This window comes from Sus scrofa, chromosome 2, assembly GCF_054392235.1.
Source record: "Sus scrofa isolate SSC_HxYL_T2T_F1_AM1 chromosome 2, Sscrofa_HxYL_maternal_Yorkshire_Landrace_v2.0, whole genome shotgun sequence".
Taxonomy (NCBI): domain Eukaryota; kingdom Metazoa; phylum Chordata; class Mammalia; order Artiodactyla; family Suidae; genus Sus; species Sus scrofa.
The window spans coordinates 56,502,670-56,523,498 of NC_139384.1; positions in this window are offsets into that span (position 1 = coordinate 56,502,670).

Below are 20,829 nucleotides of genomic sequence, written 5' to 3' on the forward strand. Positions count from 1 at the left end.
TTGGCTCAGGAGCGCAGCGCCTGCCTGGTTCTCACCTAGCCCTAGGCTGCCCATAGGGCCAGGGAGGGTCTGGGCTGCCTCTGGCTCCGTGGGCACTGCTGCTTGGCTGGTGGTCTCCGCCGCTGGAAACCCACTCCAAACGTCGTCTCCTTCGCGGAGAAGGCTGATTTGGCCTGAAGAAGCCCTGTGTGCACTGGCCCTAGCAACCCCCCCAGAGCCAGCTCGGGAGGGCCCCACCTAGGGCCTAGCTCCGAAACCGCACAAAACGCGCTGCTAGGAGCTGCATTCTGCAAAGGGAAACTGGGCTCGGGGAACAAACCTCAGCCCCGATGCGGCTTGGCTCAGGAGCGCAGCGCCTGCCTGGTTCTCACCTAGCCCTAGGCTGCCCATAGGGCCAGGGAGGGTCTGGGCTGCCTCTGGCTCCGTGGGCACTGCTGCTTGGCTGGTGGTCTCCGCCGCTGGAAACCCACTCCAAACGTCTTCTCCTTCGCGGAGAAGGCTGATTTGGCCTGAAGAAGCCCTGTGTGCACTGGCCCTAGCAACCCCCCCAGAGCCAGCTCGGGAGGGCCCCACCTAGGGCCTAGCTCCGAAACCGCACAAAACGCGCTGCTAGGAGCTGCATTCTGCAAAGGGAAACTGGGCTCGGGGAACAAACCTCAGCCCCGATGCGGCTTGGCTCAGGAGCGCAGCGCCTGCCTGGTTCTCACCTAGCCCTAGGCTCCCCATAGGGCCAGGGAGGGTCTGGGCTGCCTCTGGCTCCGTGGGCACTGCTGCTTGGCTGGTGGTCTCCGCCGCTGGAAACCCACTCCAAACGTCGTCTCCTTCGCGGAGAAGGCTGATTTGGCCTGAAGAAGCCCTGTGTGCACTGGCCCTAGCAACCCCCCCAGAGCCAGCTCGGGAGGGCCCCACCTAGGGCCTAGCTCCGAAACCGCACAAAACGCGCTGCTAGGAGCTGCATTCTGCAAAGGGAAACTGGGCTCGGGGAACAAACCTCAGCCCCGATGCGGCTTGGCTCAGGAGCGCAGCGCCTGCCTGCTTCTCACCTAGCCCTAGGCTGCCCATAGGGCCAGGGAGGGTCTGGGCTGCCTCTGGCTCCGTGGGCACTGCTGCTTGGCTGGTGGTCTCCGCCGCTGGAAACCCACTCCAAACGTCGTCTCCTTCGCGGAGAAGGCTGATTTGGCCTGAAGAAGCCCTGTGTGCACTGGCCCTAGCAACCCCCCCAGAGCCAGCTCGGGAGGGCCCCACCTAGGGCCTAGCTCCGAAACCGCACAAAACGCGCTGCTAGGAGCTGCATTCTGCAAAGGGAAACTGGGCTCGGGGAACAAACCTCAGCCCCGATGCGGCTTGGCTCAGGAGCGCAGCGCCTGCCTGGTTCTCACCTAGCCCTAGGCTGCCGATAGGGCCAGGGAGGGTCTGGGCTGCCTCTGGCTCCGTGGGCACTGCTGCTTGGCTGGTGGTCTCCGCCGCTGGAAACCCACTCCAAACGTCGTCTCCTTCGCGGAGAAGGCTGATTTGGCCTGAAGAAGCCCTGTGTGCACTGGCCCTAGCAACCCCCCCAGAGCCAGCTCGGGAGGGCCCCACCTAGGGCCTAGCTCCGAAACCGCACAAAACGCGCTGCTAGGAGCTGCATTCTGCAAAGGGAAACTGGGCTCGGGGAACAAACCTCAGCCCCGATGCGGCTTGGCTCAGGAGCGCAGCGCCTGCCTGGTTCTCACCTAGCCCTAGGCTCCCCATAGGGCCAGGGAGGGTCTGGGCTGCCTCTGGCTCCGTGGGCACTGCTGCTTGGCTGGTGGTCTCCGCCGCTGGAAACCAACTCCAAACGTCTTCTCCTTCGCGGAGAAGGCTGATTTGGCCTGAAGAAGCCCTGTGTGCACTGGCCCTAGCAACCCCCCCAGAGCCAGCTCGGGAGGGCCCCACCTAGGGCCTAGCTCCGAAACCGCACAAAACGCGCTGCTAGGAGCTGCATTCTGCAAAGGGAAACTGGGCTCGGGGAACAAACCTCAGCCCCGATGCGGCTTGGCTCAGGAGCGCAGCGCCTGCCTGGTTCTCACCTAGCCCTAGGCTCCCCATAGGGCCAGGGAGGGTCTGGGCTGCCTCTGGCTCCGTGGGCACTGCTGCTTGGCTGGTGGTCTCCGCCGCTGGAAACCCACTCCAAACGTCGTCTCCTTCGCGGAGAAGGCTGATTTGGCCTGAAGAAGCCCTGTGTGCACTGGCCCTAGCAACCCCCCCAGAGCCAGCTCGGGAGGGCCCCACCTAGGGCCTAGCTCCGAAACCGCACAAAACGCGCTGCTAGGAGCTGCATTCTGCAAAGGGAAACTGGGCTCGGGGAACAAACCTCAGCCCCGATGCGGCTTGGCTCAGGAGCGCAGCGCCTGCCTGGTTCTCACCTAGCCCTAGGCTCCCCATAGGGCCAGGGAGGGTCTGGGCTGCCTCTGGCTCCGTGGGCACTGCTGCTTGGCTGGTGGTCTCCGCCGCTGGAAACCAACTCCAAACGTCTTCTCCTTCGCGGAGAAGGCTGATTTGGCCTGAAGAAGCCCTGTGTGCACTGGCCCTAGCAACCCCCCCAGAGCCAGCTCGGGAGGGCCCCACCTAGGGCCTAGCTCCGAAACCGCACAAAACGCGCTGCTAGGAGCTGCATTCTGCAAAGGGAAACTGGGCTCGGGGAACAAACCTCAGCCCCGATGCGGCTTGGCTCAGGAGCGCAGCGCCTGCCTGGTTCTCACCTAGCCCTAGGCTCCCCATAGGGCCAGGGAGGGTCTGGGCTGCCTCTGGCTCCGTGGGCACTGCTGCTTGGCTGGTGGTCTCCGCCGCTGGAAACCCACTCCAAACGTCGTCTCCTTCGCGGAGAAGGCTGATTTGGCCTGAAGAAGCCCTGTGTGCACTGGCCCTAGCAACCCCCCCAGAGCCAGCTCGGGAGGGCCCCACCTAGGGCCTAGCTCCGAAACCGCACAAAACGCGCTGCTAGGAGCTGCATTCTGCAAAGGGAAACTGGGCTCGGGGAACAAACCTCAGCCCCGATGCGGCTTGGCTCAGGAGCGCAGCGCCTGCCTGGTTCTCACCTAGCCCTAGGCTGCCCATAGGGCCAGGGAGGGTCTGGGCTGCCTCTGGCTCCGTGGGCACTGCTGCTTGGCTGGTGGTCTCCGCCGCTGGAAACCAACTCCAAACGTCTTCTCCTTCGCGGAGAAGGCTGATTTGGCCTGAAGAAGCCCTGTGTGCACTGGCCCTAGCAACCCCCCCAGAGCCAGCTCGGGAGGGCCCCACCTAGGGCCTAGCTCCGAAACCGCACAAAACGCGCTGCTAGGAGCTGCATTCTGCAAAGGGAAACTGGGCTCGGGGAACAAACCTCAGCCCCGATGCGGCTTGGCTCAGGAGCGCAGCGCCTGCCTGGTTCTCACCTAGCCCTAGGCTGCCCATAGGGCCAGGGAGGGTCTGGGCTGCCTCTGGCTCCGTGGGCACTGCTGCTTGGCTGGTGGTCTCCGCCGCTGGAAACCCACTCCAAACGTCTTCTCCTTCGCGGAGAAGGCTGATTTGGCCTGAAGAAGCCCTGTGCGCACTGGCCCTAGCAACCCCCCCAGAGCCAGCTCGGGAGGGCCCCACCTAGGGCCTAGCTCCGAAACCGCACAAAACGCGCTGCTAGGAGCTGCATTCTGCAAAGGGAAACTGGGCTCGGGGAACAAACCTCAGCCCAGATGCGGCTTGGCTCAGGAGCGCAGCGCCTGCCTGGTTCTCACCTAGCCCTAGGCTCCCCATAGGGCCAAGGAGGGTCTGGGCTGCCTCTGGCTCCGTGGGCACTGCTGCTTGGCTGGTGGTCTCCGCCGCTGGAAACCCACTCCAAACGTCTTCTCCTTCGCGGAGAAGGCTGATTTGGCCTGAAGAAGCCCTGTGTGCACTGGCCCTAGCAACCCCCCCAGAGCCAGCTCGGGAGGGCCCCACCTAGGGCCTAGCTCCGAAACCGCACAAAACGCGCTGCTAGGAGCTGCATTCTGCAAAGGGAAACTGGGCTCGGGGAACAAACCTCAGCCCCGATGCGGCTTGGCTCAGGAGCGCAGCGCCTGCCTGGTTCTCACCTAGCCCTAGGCTCCCCATAGGGCCAGGGAGGGTCTGGGCTGCCTCTGGCTCCGTGGGCACTGCTGCTTGGCTGGTGGTCTCCGCCGCTGGAAACCCACTCCAAACGTCGTCTCCTTCGCGGAGAAGGCTGATTTGGCCTGAAGAAGCCCTGTGTGCACTGGCCCTAGCAACCCCCCCAGAGCCAGCTCGGGAGGGCCCCACCTAGGGCCTAGCTCCGAAACCGCACAAAACGCGCTGCTAGGAGCTGCATTCTGCAAAGGGAAACTGGGCTCGGGGAACAAACCTCAGCCCCGATGCGGCTTGGCTCAGGAGCGCAGCGCCTGCCTGGTTCTCACCTAGCCCTAGGCTGCCCATAGGGCCAGGGAGGGTCTGGGCTGCCTCTGGCTCCGTGGGCACTGCTGCTTGGCTGGTGGTCTCCGCCGCTGGAAACCAACTCCAAACGTCTTCTCCTTCGCGGAGAAGGCTGATTTGGCCTGAAGAAGCCCTGTGTGCACTGGCCCTAGCAACCCCCCCAGAGCCAGCTCGGGAGGGCCCCACCTAGGGCCTAGCTCCGAAACCGCACAAAACGCGCTGCTAGGAGCTGCATTCTGCAAAGGGAAACTGGGCTCGGGGAACAAACCTCAGCCCCGATGCGGCTTGGCTCAGGAGCGCAGCGCCTGCCTGGTTCTCACCTAGCCCTAGGCTCCCCATAGGGCCAGGGAGGGTCTGGGCTGCCTCTGGCTCCGTGGGCACTGCTGCTTGGCTGGTGGTCTCCGCCGCTGGAAACCCACTCCAAACGTCTTCTCCTTCGCGGAGAAGGCTGATTTGGCCTGAAGAAGCCCTGTGCGCACTGGCCCTAGCAACCCCCCCAGAGCCAGCTCGGGAGGGCCCCACCTAGGGCCTAGCTCCGAAACCGCACAAAACGCGCTGCTAGGAGCTGCATTCTGCAAAGGGAAACTGGGCTCGGGGAACAAACCTCAGCCCCGATGCGGCTTGGCTCAGGAGCGCAGCGCCTGCCTGGTTCTCACCTAGCCCTAGGCTCCCCATAGGGCCAAGGAGGGTCTGGGCTGCCTCTGGCTCCGTGGGCACTGCTGCTTGGCTGGTGTTCTCCGCCGCTGGAAACCCACTCCAAACGTCTTCTCCTTCGCGGAGAAGGCTGATTTGGCCTGAAGAAGCCCTGTGTGCACTGGCCCTAGCAACCCCCCCAGAGCCAGCTCGGGAGGGCCCCACCTAGGGCCTAGCTCCGAAACCGCACAAAACGCGCTGCTAGGAGCTGCATTCTGCAAAGGGAAACTGGGCTCGGGGAACAAACCTCAGCCCCGATGCGGCTTGGCTCAGGAGCGCAGCGCCTGCCTGGTTCTCACCTAGCCCTAGGCTCCCCATAGGGCCAGGGAGGGTCTGGGCTGCCTCTGGCTCCGTAGGCACTGCTGCTTGGCTGGTGGTCTCCGCCGCTGGAAACCCACTCCAAACGTCGTCTCCTTCGCGGAGAAGGCTGATTTGGCCTGAAGAAGCCCTGTGTGCACTGGCCCTAGCAACCCCCCCAGAGCCAGCTCGGGAGGGCCCCACCTAGGGCCTAGCTCCGAAACCGCACAAAACGCGCTGCTAGGAGCTGCATTCTGCAAAGGGAAACTGGGCTCGGGGAACAAACCTCAGCCCCGATGCGGCTTGGCTCAGGAGCGCAGCGCCTGCCTGGTTCTCACCTAGCCCTAGGCTCCCCATAGGGCCAGGGAGGGTCTGGGCTGCCTCTGGCTCCGTGGGCACTGCTGCTTGGCTGGTGGTCTCCGCCGCTGGAAACCCACTCCAAACGTCGTCTCCTTCGCGGAGAAGGCTGATTTGGCCTGAAGAAGCCCTGTGTGCACTGGCCCTAGCAACCCCCCCAGAGCCAGCTCGGGAGGGCCCCACCTAGGGCCTAGCTCCGAAACCGCACAAAACGCGCTGCTAGGAGCTGCATTCTGCAAAGGGAAACTGGGCTCGGGGAACAAACCTCAGCCCCGATGCGGCTTGGCTCAGGAGCGCAGCGCCTGCCTGGTTCTCACCTAGCCCTAGGCTCCCCATAGGGCCAGGGAGGGTCTGGGCTGCCTCTGGCTCCGTGGGCACTGCTGCTTGGCTGGTGGTCTCCGCCGCTGGAAACCAACTCCAAACGTCTTCTCCTTCGCGGAGAAGGCTGATTTGGCCTGAAGAAGCCCTGTGTGCACTGGCCCTAGCAACCCCCCCAGAGCCAGCTCGGGAGGGCCCCACCTAGGGCCTAGCTCCGAAACCGCACAAAACGCGCTGCTAGGAGCTGCATTCTGCAAAGGGAAACTGGGCTCGGGGAACAAACCTCAGCCCCGATGCGGCTTGGCTCAGGAGCGCAGCGCCTGCCTGGTTCTCACCTAGCCCTAGGCTCCCCATAGGGCCAGGGAGGGTCTGGGCTGCCTCTGGCTCCGTGGGCACTGCTGCTTGGCTGGTGGTCTCCGCCGCTGGAAACCCACTCCAAACGTCTTCTCCTTCGCGGAGAAGGCTGATTTGGCCTGAAGAAGCCCTGTGCGCACTGGCCCTAGCAACCCCCCCAGAGCCAGCTCGGGAGGGCCCCACCTAGGGCCTAGCTCCGAAACCGCACAAAACGCGCTGCTAGGAGCTGCATTCTGCAAAGGGAAACTGGGCTCGGGGAACAAACCTCAGCCCAGATGCGGCTTGGCTCAGGAGCGCAGCGCCTGCCTGGTTCTCACCTAGCCCTAGGCTCCCCATAGGGCCAAGGAGGGTCTGGGCTGCCTCTGGCTCCGTGGGCACTGCTGCTTGGCTGGTGGTCTCCGCCGCTGGAAACCCACTCCAAACGTCTTCGCCTTCGCGGAGAAGGCTGATTTGGCCTGAAGAAGCCCTGTGTGCACTGGCCCTAGCAACCCCCCCAGAGCCAGCTCGGGAGGGCCCCACCTAGGGCCTAGCTCCGAAACCGCACAAAACGCGCTGCTAGGAGCTGCATTCTGCAAAGGGAAACTGGGCTCGGGGAACAAACCTCAGCCCCGATGCGGCTTGGCTCAGGAGCGCAGCGCCTGCCTGGTTCTCACCTAGCCCTAGGCTCCCCATAGGGCCAGGGAGGGTCTGGGCTGCCTCTGGCTCCGTAGGCACTGCTGCTTGGCTGGTGGTCTCCGCCGCTGGAAACCCACTCCAAACGTCGTCTCCTTCGCGGAGAAGGCTGATTTGGCCTGAAGAAGCCCTGTGTGCACTGGCCCTAGCAACCCCCCCAGAGCCAGCTCGGGAGGGCCCCACCTAGGGCCTAGCTCCGAAACCGCACAAAACGCGCTGCTAGGAGCTGCATTCTGCAAAGGGAAACTGGGCTCGGGGAACAAACCTCAGCCCCGATGCGGCTTGGCTCAGGAGCGCAGCGCCTGCCTGGTTCTCACCTAGCCCTAGGCTGCCCATAGGGCCAGGGAGGGTCTGGGCTGCCTCTGGCTCCGTGGGCACTGCTGCTTGGCTGGTGGTCTCCGCCGCTGGAAACCCACTCCAAACGTCGTCTCCTTCGCGGAGAAGGCTGATTTGGCCTGAAGAAGCCCTGTGTGCACTGGCCCTAGCAACCCCCCCAGAGCCAGCTCGGGAGGGCCCCACCTAGGGCCTAGCTCCGAAACCGCACAAAACGCGCTGCTAGGAGCTGCATTCTGCAAAGGGAAACTGGGCTCGGGGAACAAACCTCAGCCCCGATGCGGCTTGGCTCAGGAGCGCAGCGCCTGCCTGCTTCTCACCTAGCCCTAGGCTGCCCATAGGGCCAGGGAGGGTCTGGGCTGCCTCTGGCTCCGTGGGCACTGCTGCTTGGCTGGTGGTCTCCGCCGCTGGAAACCCACTCCAAACGTCGTCTCCTTCGCGGAGAAGGCTGATTTGGCCTGAAGAAGCCCTGTGTGCACTGGCCCTAGCAACCCCCCCAGAGCCAGCTCGGGAGGGCCCCACCTAGGGCCTAGCTCCGAAACCGCACAAAACGCGCTGCTAGGAGCTGCATTCTGCAAAGGGAAACTGGGCTCGGGGAACAAACCTCAGCCCCGATGCGGCTTGGCTCAGGAGCGCAGCGCCTGCCTGCTTCTCACCTAGCCCTAGGCTGCCCATAGGGCCAGGGAGGGTCTGGGCTGCCTCTGGCTCCGTGGGCACTGCTGCTTGGCTGGTGGTCTCCGCCGCTGGAAACCCACTCCAAACGTCGTCTCCTTCGCGGAGAAGGCTGATTTGGCCTGAAGAAGCCCTGTGTGCACTGGCCCTAGCAACCCCCCCAGAGCCAGCTCGGGAGGGCCCCACCTAGGGCCTAGCTCCGAAACCGCACAAAACGCGCTGCTAGGAGCTGCATTCTGCAAAGGGAAACTGGGCTCGGGGAACAAACCTCAGCCCCGATGCGGCTTGGCTCAGGAGCGCAGCGCCTGCCTGGTTCTCACCTAGCCCTAGGCTCCCCATAGGGCCAGGGAGGGTCTGGGCTGCCTCTGGCTCCGTGGGCACTGCTGCTTGGCTGGTGGTCTCCGCCGCTGGAAACCAACTCCAAACGTCGTCTCCTTCGCGGAGAAGGCTGATTTGGCCTGAAGAAGCCCTGTGTGCACTGGCCCTAGCAACCCCCCCAGAGCCAGCTCGGGAGGGCCCCACCTAGGGCCTAGCTCCGAAACCGCACAAAACGCGCTGCTAGGAGCTGCATTCTGCAAAGGGAAACTGGGCTCGGGGAACAAACCTCAGCCCCGATGCGGCTTGGCTCAGGAGCGCAGCGCCTGCCTGGTTCTCACCTAGCCCTAGGCTCCCCATAGGGCCAGGGAGGGTCTGGGCTGCCTCTGGCTCCGTGGGCACTGCTGCTTGGCTGGTGGTCTCCGCCGCTGGAAACCCACTCCAAACGTCTTCTCCTTCGCGGAGAAGGCTGATTTGGCCTGAAGAAGCCCTGTGTGCACTGGCCCTAGCAACCCCCCCAGAGCCAGCTCGGGAGGGCCCCACCTAGGGCCTAGCTCCGAAACCGCACAAAACGCGCTGCTAGGAGCTGCATTCTGCAAAGGGAAACTGGGCTCGGGGAACAAACCTCAGCCCCGATGCGGCTTGGCTCAGGAGCGCAGCGCCTGCCTGGTTCTCACCTAGCCCTAGGCTCCCCATAGGGCCAGGGAGGGTCTGGGCTGCCTCTGGCTCCGTGGGCACTGCTGCTTGGCTGGTGGTCTCCGCCGCTGGAAACCCACTCCAAACGTCGTCTCCTTCGCGGAGAAGGCTGATTTGGCCTGAAGAAGCCCTGTGTGCACTGGCCCTAGCAACCCCCCCAGAGCCAGCTCGGGAGGGCCCCACCTAGGGCCTAGCTCCGAAACCGCACAAAACGCGCTGCTAGGAGCTGCATTCTGCAAAGGGAAACTGGGCTCGGGGAACAAACCTCAGCCCCGATGCGGCTTGGCTCAGGAGCGCAGCGCCTGCCTGGTTCTCACCTAGCCCTAGGCTCCCCATAGGGCCAGGGAGGGTCTGGGCTGCCTCTGGCTCCGTGGGCACTGCTGCTTGGCTGGTGGTCTCCGCCGCTGGAAACCCACTCCAAACGTCTTCTCCTTCGCGGAGAAGGCTGATTTGGCCTGAAGAAGCCCTGTGCGCACTGGCCCTAGCAACCCCCCCAGAGCCAGCTCGGGAGGGCCCCACCTAGGGCCTAGCTCCGAAACCGCACAAAACGCGCTGCTAGGAGCTGCATTCTGCAAAGGGAAACTGGGCTCGGGGAACAAACCTCAGCCCAGATGCGGCTTGGCTCAGGAGCGCAGCGCCTGCCTGGTTCTCACCTAGCCCTAGGCTCCCCATAGGGCCAAGGAGGGTCTGGGCTGCCTCTGGCTCCGTGGGCACTGCTGCTTGGCTGGTGGTCTCCGCCGCTGGAAACCCACTCCAAACGTCTTCTCCTTCGCGGAGAAGGCTGATTTGGCCTGAAGAAGCCCTGTGTGCACTGGCCCTAGCAACCCCCCCAGAGCCAGCTCGGGAGGGCCCCACCTAGGGCCTAGCTCCGAAACCGCACAAAACGCGCTGCTAGGAGCTGCATTCTGCAAAGGGAAACTGGGCTCGGGGAACAAACCTCAGCCCCGATGCGGCTTGGCTCAGGAGCGCAGCGCCTGCCTGGTTCTCACCTAGCCCTAGGCTCCCCATAGGGCCAGGGAGGGTCTGGGCTGCCTCTGGCTCCGTGGGCACTGCTGCTTGGCTGGTGGTCTCCGCCGCTGGAAACCCACTCCAAACGTCGTCTCCATCGCGGAGAAGGCTGATTTGGCCTGAAGAAGCCCTGTGTGCACTGGCCCTAGCAACCCCCCCAGAGCCAGCTCGGGAGGGCCCCACCTAGGGCCTAGCTCCGAAACCGCACAAAACGCGCTGCTAGGAGCTGCATTCTGCAAAGGGAAACTGGGCTCGGGGAACAAACCTCAGCCCCGATGCGGCTTGGCTCAGGAGCGCAGCGCCTGCCTGGTTCTCACCTAGCCCTAGGCTGCCCATAGGGCCAGGGAGGGTCTGGGCTGCCTCTGGCTCCGTGGGCACTGCTGCTTGGCTGGTGGTGTCCGCCGCTGGAAACCCACTCCAAACGTCGTCTCCTTCGCGGAGAAGGCTGATTTGGCCTGAAGAAGCCCTGTGCGCACTGGCCCTAGCAACCCCCCCAGAGCCAGCTCGGGAGGGCCCCACCTAGGGCCTAGCTCCGAAACCGCACAAAACGCGCTGCTAGGAGCTGCATTCTGCAAAGGGAAACTGGGCTCGGGGAACAAACCTCAGCCCCGATGCGGCTTGGCTCAGGAGCGCAGCGCCTGCCTGGTTCTCACCTAGCCCTAGGCTCCCCATAGGGCCAGGGAGGGTCTGGGCTGCCTCTGGCTCCGTGGGCACTGCTGCTTGGCTGGTGGTCTCCGCCGCTGGAAACCCACTCCAAACGTCTTCTCCTTCGCGGAGAAGGCTGATTTGGCCTGAAGAAGCCCTGTGCGCACTGGCCCTAGCAACCCCCCCAGAGCCAGCTCGGGAGGGCCCCACCTAGGGCCTAGCTCCGAAACCGCACAAAACGCGCTGCTAGGAGCTGCATTCTGCAAAGGGAAACTGGGCTCGGGGAACAAACCTCAGCCCCGATGCGGCTTGGCTCAGGAGCGCAGCGCCTGCCTGGTTCTCACCTAGCCCTAGGCTCCCCATAGGGCCAGGGAGGGTCTGGGCTGCCTCTGGCTCCGTGGGCACTGCTGCTTGGCTGGTGGTCTCCGCCGCTGGAAACCCACTCCAAACGTCTTCTCCTTCGCGGAGAAGGCTGATTTGGCCTGAAGAAGCCCTGTGTGCACTGGCCCTAGCAACCCCCCCAGAGCCAGCTCGGGAGGGCCCCACCTAGGGCCTAGCTCCGAAACCGCACAAAACGCGCTGCTAGGAGCTGCATTCTGCAAAGGGAAACTGGGCTCGGGGAACAAACCTCAGCCCCGATGCGGCTTGGCTCAGGAGCGCAGCGCCTGCCTGGTTCTCACCTAGCCCTAGGCTCCCCATAGGGCCAGGGAGGGTCTGGGCTGCCTCTGGCTCCGTAGGCACTGCTGCTTGGCTGGTGGTCTCCGCCGCTGGAAACCCACTCCAAACGTCTTCTCCTTCGCGGAGAAGGCTGATTTGGCCTGAAGAAGCCCTGTGTGCACTGGCCCTAGCAACCCCCCCAGAGCCAGCTCGGGAGGGCCCCACCTAGGGCCTAGCTCCGAAACCGCACAAAACGCGCTGCTAGGAGCTGCATTCTGCAAAGGGAAACTGGGCTCGGGGAACAAACCTCAGCCCCGATGCGGCTTGGCTCAGGAGCGCAGCGCCTGCCTGGTTCTCACCTAGCCCTAGGCTCCCCATAGGGCCAGGGAGGGTCTGGGCTGCCTCTGGCTCCGTGGGCACTGCTGCTTGGCTGGTGGTCTCCGCCGCTGGAAACCCACTCCAAACGTCGTCTCCTTCGCGGAGAAGGCTGATTTGGCCTGAAGAAGCCCTGTGTGCACTGGCCCTAGCAACCCCCCCAGAGCCAGCTCGGGAGGGCCCCACCTAGGGCCTAGCTCCGAAACCGCACAAAACGCGCTGCTAGGAGCTGCATTCTGCAAAGGGAAACTGGGCTCGGGGAACAAACCTCAGCCCCGATGCGGCTTGGCTCAGGAGCGCAGCGCCTGCCTGGTTCTCACCTAGCCCTAGGCTCCCCATAGGGCCAGGGAGGGTCTGGGCTGCCTCTGGCTCCGTGGGCACTGCTGCTTGGCTGGTGGTCTCCGCCGCTGGAAACCCACTCCAAACGTCTTCTCCTTCGCGGAGAAGGCTGATTTGGCCTGAAGAAGCCCTGTGCGCACTGGCCCTAGCAACCCCCCCAGAGCCAGCTCGGGAGGGCCCCACCTAGGGCCTAGCTCCGAAACCGCACAAAACGCGCTGCTAGGAGCTGCATTCTGCAAAGGGAAACTGGGCTCGGGGAACAAACCTCAGCCCCGATGCGGCTTGGCTCAGGAGCGCAGCGCCTGCCTGGTTCTCACCTAGCCCTAGGCTCCCCATAGGGCCAGGGAGGGTCTGGGCTGCCTCTGGCTCCGTGGGCACTGCTGCTTGGCTGGTGGTCTCCGCCGCTGGAAACCCACTCCAAACGTCGTCTCCTTCGCGGAGAAGGCTGATTTGGCCTGAAGAAGCCCTGTGCGCACTGGCCCTAGCAACCCCCCCAGAGCCAGCTCGGGAGGGCCCCACCTAGGGCCTAGCTCCGAAACCGCACAAAACGCGCTGCTAGGAGCTGCATTCTGCAAAGGGAAACTGGGCTCGGGGAACAAACCTCAGCCCCGATGCGGCTTGGCTCAGGAGCGCAGCGCCTGCCTGGTTCTCACCTAGCCCTAGGCTGCCCATAGGGCCAGGGAGGGTCTGGGCTGCCTCTGGCTCCGTGGGCACTGCTGCTTGGCTGGTGGTCTCCGCCGCTGGAAACCAACTCCAAACGTCTTCTCCTTCGCGGAGAAGGCTGATTTGGCCTGAAGAAGCCCTGTGCGCACTGGCCCTAGCAACCCCCCCAGAGCCAGCTCGGGAGGGCCCCACCTAGGGCCTAGCTCCGAAACCGCACAAAACGCGCTGCTAGGAGCTGCATTCTGCAAAGGGAAACTGGGCTCGGGGAACAAACCTCAGCCCCGATGCGGCTTGGCTCAGGAGCGCAGCGCCTGCCTGGTTCTCACCTAGCCCTAGGCTCCCCATAGGGCCAGGGAGGGTCTGGGCTGCCTCTGGCTCCGTGGGCACTGCTGCTTGGCTGGTGGTCTCCGCCGCTGGAAACCCACTCCAAACGTCTTCTCCTTCGCGGAGAAGGCTGATTTGGCCTGAAGAAGCCCTGTGCGCACTGGCCCTAGCAACCCCCCCAGAGCCAGCTCGGGAGGGCCCCACCTAGGGCCTAGCTCCGAAACCGCACAAAACGCGCTGCTAGGAGCTGCATTCTGCAAAGGGAAACTGGGCTCGGGGAACAAACCTCAGCCCCGATGCGGCTTGGCTCAGGAGCGCAGCGCCTGCCTGGTTCTCACCTAGCCCTAGGCTCCCCATAGGGCCAGGGAGGGTCTGGGCTGCCTCTGGCTCCGTGGGCACTGCTGCTTGGCTGGTGGTCTCCGCCGCTGGAAACCAACTCCAAACGTCTTCTCCTTCGCGGAGAAGGCTGATTTGGCCTGAAGAAGCCCTGTGCGCACTGGCCCTAGCAACCCCCCCAGAGCCAGCTCGGGAGGGCCCCACCTAGGGCCTAGCTCCGAAACCGCACAAAACGCGCTGCTAGGAGCTGCATTCTGCAAAGGGAAACTGGGCTCGGGGAACAAACCTCAGCCCCGATGCGGCTTGGCTCAGGAGCGCAGCGCCTGCCTGCTTCTCACCTAGCCCTAGGCTCCCCATAGGGCCAGGGAGGGTCTGGGCTGCCTCTGGCTCCGTGGGCACTGCTGCTTGGCTGGTGGTCTCCGCCGCTGGAAACCCACTCCAAACGTCTTCTCCTTCGCGGAGAAGGCTGATTTGGCCTGAAGAAGCCCTGTGTGCACTGGCCCTAGCAACCCCCCCAGAGCCAGCTCGGGAGGGCCCCACCTAGGGCCTAGCTCCGAAACCGCACAAAACGCGCTGCTAGGAGCTGCATTCTGCAAAGGGAAACTGGGCTCGGGGAACAAACCTCAGCCCCGATGCGGCTTGGCTCAGGAGCGCAGCGCCTGCCTGGTTCTCACCTAGCCCTAGGCTCCCCATAGGGCCAGGGAGGGTCTGGGCTGCCTCTGGCTCCGTGGGCACTGCTGCTTGGCTGGTGGTCTCCGCCGCTGGAAACCCACTCCAAACGTCGTCTCCTTCGCGGAGAAGGCTGATTTGGCCTGAAGAAGCCCTGTGTGCACTGGCCCTAGCAACCCCCCCAGAGCCAGCTCGGGAGGGCCCCACCTAGGGCCTAGCTCCGAAACCGCACAAAACGCGCTGCTAGGAGCTGCATTCTGCAAAGGGAAACTGGGCTCGGGGAACAAACCTCAGCCCCGATGCGGCTTGGCTCAGGAGCGCAGCGCCTGCCTGGTTCTCACCTAGCCCTAGGCTCCCCATAGGGCCAGGGAGGGTCTGGGCTGCCTCTGGCTCCGTGGGCACTGCTGCTTGGCTGGTGGTCTCCGCCGCTGGAAACCCACTCCAAACGTCGTCTCCTTCGCGGAGAAGGCTGATTTGGCCTGAAGAAGCCCTGTGTGCACTGGCCCTAGCAACCCCCCCAGAGCCAGCTCGGGAGGGCCCCACCTAGGGCCTAGCTCCGAAACCGCACAAAACGCGCTGCTAGGAGCTGCATTCTGCAAAGGGAAACTGGGCTCGGGGAACAAACCTCAGCCCCGATGCGGCTTGGCTCAGGAGCGCAGCGCCTGCCTGGTTCTCACCTAGCCCTAGGCTCCCCATAGGGCCAGGGAGGGTCTGGGCTGCCTCTGGCTCCGTGGGCACTGCTGCTTGGCTGGTGGTCTCCGCCGCTGGAAACCCACTCCAAACGTCTTCTCCTTCGCGGAGAAGGCTGATTTGGCCTGAAGAAGCCCTGTGCGCACTGGCCCTAGCAACCCCCCCAGAGCCAGCTCGGGAGGGCCCCACCTAGGGCCTAGCTCCGAAACCGCACAAAACGCGCTGCTAGGAGCTGCATTCTGCAAAGGGAAACTGGGCTCGGGGAACAAACCTCAGCCCCGATGCGGCTTGGCTCAGGAGCGCAGCGCCTGCCTGGTTCTCACCTAGCCCTAGGCTCCCCATAGGGCCAGGGAGGGTCTGGGCTGCCTCTGGCTCCGTGGGCACTGCTGCTTGGCTGGTGGTCTCCGCCGCTGGAAACCCACTCCAAACGTCTTCTCCTTCGCGGAGAAGGCTGATTTGGCCTGAAGAAGCCCTGTGCGCACTGGCCCTAGCAACCCCCCCAGAGCCAGCTCGGGAGGGCCCCACCTAGGGCCTAGCTCCGAAACCGCACAAAACGCGCTGCTAGGAGCTGCATTCTGCAAAGGGAAACTGGGCTCGGGGAACAAACCTCAGCCCCGATGCGGCTTGGCTCAGGAGCGCAGCGCCTGCCTGGTTCTCACCTAGCCCTAGGCTCCCCATAGGGCCAGGGAGGGTCTGGGCTGCCTCTGGCTCCGTGGGCACTGCTGCTTGGCTGGTGGTCTCCGCCGCTGGAAACCAACTCCAAACGTCTTCTCCTTCGCGGAGAAGGCTGATTTGGCCTGAAGAAGCCCTGTGTGCACTGGCCCTAGCAACCCCCCCAGAGCCAGCTCGGGAGGGCCCCACCTAGGGCCTAGCTCCGAAACCGCACAAAACGCGCTGCTAGGAGCTGCATTCTGCAAAGGGAAACTGGGCTCGGGGAACAAACCTCAGCCCCGATGCGGCTTGGCTCAGGAGCGCAGCGCCTGCCTGGTTCTCACCTAGCCCTAGGCTCCCCATAGGGCCAGGGAGGGTCTGGGCTGCCTCTGGCTCCGTAGGCACTGCTGCTTGGCTGGTGGTCTCCGCCGCTGGAAACCCACTCCAAACGTCGTCTCCTTCGCGGAGAAGGCTGATTTGGCCTGAAGAAGCCCTGTGTGCACTGGCCCTAGCAACCCCCCCAGAGCCAGCTCGGGAGGGCCCCACCTAGGGCCTAGCTCCGAAACCGCACAAAACGCGCTGCTAGGAGCTGCATTCTGCAAAGGGAAACTGGGCTCGGGGAACAAACCTCAGCCCCGATGCGGCTTGGCTCAGGAGCGCAGCGCCTGCCTGGTTCTCACCTAGCCCTAGGCTCCCCATAGGGCCAGGGAGGGTCTGGGCTGCCTCTGGCTCCGTGGGCACTGCTGCTTGGCTGGTGGTCTCCGCCGCTGGAAACCCACTCCAAACGTCGTCTCCTTCGCGGAGAAGGCTGATTTGGCCTGAAGAAGCCCTGTGTGCACTGGCCCTAGCAACCCCCCCAGAGCCAGCTCGGGAGGGCCCCACCTAGGGCCTAGCTCCGAAACCGCACAAAACGCGCTGCTAGGAGCTGCATTCTGCAAAGGGAAACTGGGCTCGGGGAACAAACCTCAGCCCCGATGCGGCTTGGCTCAGGAGCGCAGCGCCTGCCTGGTTCTCACCTAGCCCTAGGCTGCCCATAGGGCCAGGGAGGGTCTGGGCTGCCTCTGGCTCCGTGGGCACTGCTGCTTGGCTGGTGGTCTCCGCCGCTGGAAACCAACTCCAAACGTCTTCTCCTTCGCGGAGAAGGCTGATTTGGCCTGAAGAAGCCCTGTGTGCACTGGCCCTAGCAACCCCCCCAGAGCCAGCTCGGGAGGGCCCCACCTAGGGCCTAGCTCCGAAACCGCACAAAACGCGCTGCTAGGAGCTGCATTCTGCAAAGGGAAACTGGGCTCGGGGAACAAACCTCAGCCCCGATGCGGCTTGGCTCAGGAGCGCAGCGCCTGCCTGGTTCTCACCTAGCCCTAGGCTCCCCATAGGGCCAGGGAGGGTCTGGGCTGCCTCTGGCTCCGTGGGCACTGCTGCTTGGCTGGTGGTCTCCGCCGCTGGAAACCCACTCCAAACGTCGTCTCCTTCGCGGAGAAGGCTGATTTGGCCTGAAGAAGCCCTGTGTGCACTGGCCCTAGCAACCCCCCCAGAGCCAGCTCGGGAGGGCCCCACCTAGGGCCTAGCTCCGAAACCGCACAAAACGCGCTGCTAGGAGCTGCATTCTGCAAAGGGAAACTGGGCTCGGGGAACAAACCTCAGCCCCGATGCGGCTTGGCTCAGGAGCGCAGCGCCTGCCTGGTTCTCACCTAGCCCTAGGCTCCCCATAGGGCCAGGGAGGGTCTGGGCTGCCTCTGGCTCCGTGGGCACTGCTGCTTGGCTGGTGGTCTCCGCCGCTGGAAACCAACTCCAAACGTCTTCTCCTTCGCGGAGAAGGCTGATTTGGCCTGAAGAAGCCCTGTGTGCACTGGCCCTAGCAACCCCCCCAGAGCCAGCTCGGGAGGGCCCCACCTAGGGCCTAGCTCCGAAACCGCACAAAACGCGCTGCTAGGAGCTGCATTCTGCAAAGGGAAACTGGGCTCGGGGAACAAACCTCAGCCCCGATGCGGCTTGGCTCAGGAGCGCAGCGCCTGCCTGGTTCTCACCTAGCCCTAGGCTCCCCATAGGGCCAGGGAGGGTCTGGGCTGCCTCTGGCTCCGTAGGCACTGCTGCTTGGCTGGTGGTCTCCGCCGCTGGAAACCCACTCCAAACGTCGTCTCCTTCGCGGAGAAGGCTGATTTGGCCTGAAGAAGCCCTGTGTGCACTGGCCCTAGCAACCCCCCCAGAGCCAGCTCGGGAGGGCCCCACCTAGGGCCTAGCTCCGAAACCGCACAAAACGCGCTGCTAGGAGCTGCATTCTGCAAAGGGAAACTGGGCTCGGGGAACAAACCTCAGCCCCGATGCGGCTTGGCTCAGGAGCGCAGCGCCTGCCTGGTTCTCACCTAGCCCTAGGCTCCCCATAGGGCCAGGGAGGGTCTGGGCTGCCTCTGGCTCCGTGGGCACTGCTGCTTGGCTGGTGGTCTCCGCCGCTGGAAACCCACTCCAAACGTCGTCTCCTTCGCGGAGAAGGCTGATTTGGCCTGAAGAAGCCCTGTGTGCACTGGCCCTAGCAACCCCCCCAGAGCCAGCTCGGGAGGGCCCCACCTAGGGCCTAGCTCCGAAACCGCACAAAACGCGCTGCTAGGAGCTGCATTCTGCAAAGGGAAACTGGGCTCGGGGAACAAACCTCAGCCCCGATGCGGCTTGGCTCAGGAGCGCAGCGCCTGCCTGGTTCTCACCTAGCCCTAGGCTGCCCATAGGGCCAGGGAGGGTCTGGGCTGCCTCTGGCTCCGTGGGCACTGCTGCTTGGCTGGTGGTCTCCGCCGCTGGAAACCAACTCCAAACGTCTTCTCCTTCGCGGAGAAGGCTGATTTGGCCTGAAGAAGCCCTGTGTGCACTGGCCCTAGCAACCCCCCCAGAGCCAGCTCGGGAGGGCCCCACCTAGGGCCTAGCTCCGAAACCGCACAAAACGCGCTGCTAGGAGCTGCATTCTGCAAAGGGAAACTGGGCTCGGGGAACAAACCTCAGCCCCGATGCGGCTTGGCTCAGGAGCGCAGCGCCTGCCTGGTTCTCACCTAGCCCTAGGCTCCCCATAGGGCCAGGGAGGGTCTGGGCTGCCTCTGGCTCCGTGGGCACTGCTGCTTGGCTGGTGGTCTCCGCCGCTGGAAACCCACTCCAAACGTCTTCTCCTTCGCGGAGAAGGCTGATTTGGCCTGAAGAAGCCCTGTGCGCACTGGCCCTAGCAACCCCCCCAGAGCCAGCTCGGGAGGGCCCCACCTAGGGCCTAGCTCCGAAACCGCACAAAACGCGCTGCTAGGAGCTGCATTCTGCAAAGGGAAACTGGGCTCGGGGAACAAACCTCAGCCCCGATGCGGCTTGGCTCAGGAGCGCAGCGCCTGCCTGGTTCTCACCTAGCCCTAGGCTCCCCATAGGGCCAGGGAGGGTCTGGGCTGCCTCTGGCTCCGTGGGCACTGCTGCTTGGCTGGTGGTCTCCGCCGCTGGAAACCCACTCCAAACGTCTTCTCCTTCGCGGAGAAGGCTGATTTGGCCTGAAGAAGCCCTGTGCGCACTGGCCCTAGCAACCCCCCCAGAGCCAGCTCGGGAGGGCCCCACCTAGGGCCTAGCTCCGAAACCGCACAAAACGCGCTGCTAGGAGCTGCATTCTGCAAAGGGAAACTGGGCTCGGGGAACAAACCTCAGCCCCGATGCGGCTTGGCTCAGGAGCGCAGCGCCTGCCTGGTTCTCACCTAGCCCTAGGCTCCCCATAGGGCCAGGGAGGGTCTGGGCTGCCTCTGGCTCCGTGGGCACTGCTGCTTGGCTGGTGGTCTCCGCCGCTGGAAACCAACTCCAAACGTCTTCTCCTTCGCGGAGAAGGCTGATTTGGCCTGAAGAAGCCCTGTGTGCACTGGCCCTAGCAACCCCCCCAGAGCCAGCTCGGGAGGGCCCCACCTAGGGCCTAGCTCCGAAACCGCACAAAACGCGCTGCTAGGAGCTGCATTCTGCAAAGGGAAACTGGGCTCGGGGAACAAACCTCAGCCCCGATGCGGCTTGGCTCAGGAGCGCAGCGCCTGCCTGGTTCTCACCTAGCCCTAGGCTCCCCATAGGGCCAGGGAGGGTCTGGGCTGCCTCTGGCTCCGTAGGCACTGCTGCTTGGCTGGTGGTCTCCGCCGCTGGAAACCCACTCCAAACGTCGTCTCCTTCGCGGAGAAGGCTGATTTGGCCTGAAGAAGCCCTGTGTGCACTGGCCCTAGCAACCCCCCCAGAGCCAGCTCGGGAGGGCCCCACCTAGGGCCTAGCTCCGAAACCGCACAAAACGCGCTGCTAGGAGCTGCATTCTGCAAAGGGAAACTGGGCTCGGGGAACAAACCTCAGCCCCGATGCGGCTTGGCTCAGGAGCGCAGCGCCTGCCTGGTTCTCACCTAGCCCTAGGCTCCCCATAGGGCCAGGGAGGGTCTGGGCTGCCTCTGGCTCCGTGGGCACTGCTGCTTGGCTGGTGGTCTCCGCCGCTGGAAACCCACTCCAAACGTCGTCTCCTTCGCGGAGAAGGCTGATTTGGCCTGAAGAAGCCCTGTGTGCACTGGCCCTAGCAACCCCCCCAGAGCCAGCTCGGGAGGGCCCCACCTAGGGCCTAGCTCCGAAACCGCACAAAACGCGCTGCTAGGAGCTGCATTCTGCAAAGGGAAACTGGGCTCGGGGAACAAACCTCAGCCCCGATGCGGCTTGGCTCAGGAGCGCAGCGCCTGCCTGGTTCTCACCTAGCCCTAGGCTCCCCATAGGGCCAGGGAGGGTCTGGGCTGCCTCTGGCTCCGTGGGCACTGCTGCTTGGCTGGTGGTCTCCGCCGCTGGAAACCCACTCCAAACGTCTTCTCCTTCGCGGAGAAGGCTGATTTGGCCTGAAGAAGCCCTGTGCGCACTGGCCCTAGCAACCCCCCCAGAGCCAGCTCGGGAGGGCCCCACCTAGGGCCTAGCTCCGAAACCGCACAAAACGCGCTGCTAGGAGCTGCATTCTGCAAAGGGAAACTGGGCTCGGGGAACAAACCTCAGCCCCGATGCGGCTTGGCTCAGGAGCGCAGCGCCTGCCTGGTTCTCACCTAGCCCTAGGCTCCCCATAGGGCCAGGGAGGGTCTGGGCTGCCTCTGGCTCCGTGGGCACTGCTGCTTGGCTGGTGGTCTCCGCCGCTGGAAACCCACTCCAAACGTCTTCTCCTTCGCGGAGAAGGCTGATTTGGCCTGAAGAAGCCCTGTGCGCACTGGCCCTAGCAACCCCCCCAGAGCCAGCTCGGGAGGGCCCCACCTAGGGCCTAGCTCCGAAACCGCACAAAACGCGCTGCTAGGAGCTGCATTCTGCAAAGGGAAACTGGGCTCGGGGAACAAACCTCAGCCCCGATGC